General features: G+C 31.4%; 1 long non-coding RNA gene across 3 annotated transcripts in view; it reads left to right on the top strand.

The window, feature by feature from the left end:
- The window catches only part of LOC106466943, a 38,423-nt gene that overhangs the window by 24,741 nt on the left and 12,035 nt on the right, over window positions 1-1,647 (top strand). For 2 of the 3 annotated variants that reach the window (XR_002612604.1, XR_002612611.1), the window contains one exon: window positions 666-836. This is a non-coding gene — a long non-coding RNA (uncharacterized LOC106466943). Of the gene's footprint in view, window positions 1-386; window positions 421-665; window positions 837-1,647 lie in introns of those variants that run through there. The other variant, XR_002612619.1, reaches the window with a different exon arrangement.

Raw genomic sequence — 1,647 nt, 5'->3', positions numbered from 1 at the left:
CGTGACGGGACAGTGTGTGTGTAATTGAACTGCGGAGAGAGAATATTGTTGAGCACGTGAGACGTTCGTTGAGAATAATTAGCATTTGTTATAGCGCGACTGTTGAAATTAAGTGTATCGCAAAGTTATATTCAGAAAGAATAAACCAGTTTTATTTAAGAAAGGACTTGTGTCGCTAAAGTTTCGTCGAAGTTACGGAAAATTAACTAACGAACGGAGACGTAACAGTATCATGAAGTTAAGTAGTACTTTGTGCTATCTACAAATGTTGTAAAAATTAAAACAGCTTTTTAAGCAAAAATTAAGTAACGAAAAACAAACACAACTTTACAAAAATACGAAGTTGGTTGCCTCGACTCGTTTCGACATATCACGTGCTTCATTTTCAAGGGTATATTGTGAAAATAAATGATGCACGTGGTACGTCGAAACTTCATATTTTTATAAATTTGTATTTGTTCGTCGTTACTTAATTTGTGTTTACAAAGCTGTTAATCTTTACAAAGAAAAGTATCTTTGTTTTACACCTTCTCTAACTCAAAAATGCCTGTATTTGATAAGAACTTCAAAAAATAGTTAACATATAATATATTTATTAGTTACAAAAATATTGTATCTGTTGTATTTTGCTGTTTTTTCTCACAATCTCTCTTTTTTTTTTTCAGTGTTTATGTTTCATTTTTTTCAAAGAGATTTAATTAACATTTATGGCATTGATCCCTTACTACTTGCTGTGTTTGCTTTTGATCTACGGGGACTGCATCAATCCAGGGAAGGTCTCACTCGTGTCTTCAATAATTCTTTTCTACTAGTGTTAGGACAGGGAGTAAAATATGGTAAGTTTTCTACTTTACACAAAATTTATTATTCAGAAAAATATCAGGATATTGTTTGGAAAGATACTTATTTTGATATGTTTTATGTGTATGGGAGCTTTTAAGGCGCCTTCAGACAAAGTTAAATCAATAAAATATCGTAAAATGAAAATATAAATAATTAGCTTGACATTGTGACTGTGAGTATAACTTAAGTTAACTATAGTATAGTGTATAGTATAAGTTATATTATAAGTATAATTATAAATTGCAATTTTGTATATTCAGTTCAGTGTACTGCAAAATTACATTGCCATTGCAGAACTAGTACACACTACTAGTTACTAGTACTAGTATCCTAATGGCACTGGCAGTTGTAAATAAAAACTTCTGGGTGAAACTGAAAGCAAAGTGATACAGACTACTATTACTACTGCTAGTAATCACTAATAGTAGTATATAACTATAAATTCAAGTGCAGGCCCATATGCAAAGTGTTTGAAAAGGGAGTTCTAATTTGCAAGATCAAAAGCTAATATGTATTATGTGAAGCACAATCAGCATACAAATGCTTCAGGGCTCTGGGGGTATGCAATCCCAGAAAATATGTAAAAAATAGGCGCTATGAGATTAAATCTGTGAGAAATTTTGCATGAAATATAACATAAACAGTTGCATGTCTGTTCACATAAAATCCACAAACATCCAATGTAAAGCCAACAAATCATCATTGTATTGTAACTGCGTGGGGAGCTAGACTTAGCATAAATATGTGTTTTATCATAGTGAAGTACTGTATTATCTACATGCAGAGTAGTTATTAATTGTTAAA

Source organism: Limulus polyphemus, unplaced genomic scaffold (assembly GCF_000517525.1).
Source record: "Limulus polyphemus unplaced genomic scaffold, Limulus_polyphemus-2.1.2 Scaffold2, whole genome shotgun sequence".
NCBI lineage: Eukaryota > Metazoa > Arthropoda > Merostomata > Xiphosura > Limulidae > Limulus > Limulus polyphemus.
This window is presented reverse-complemented; position numbering and strand designations above follow the sequence as displayed.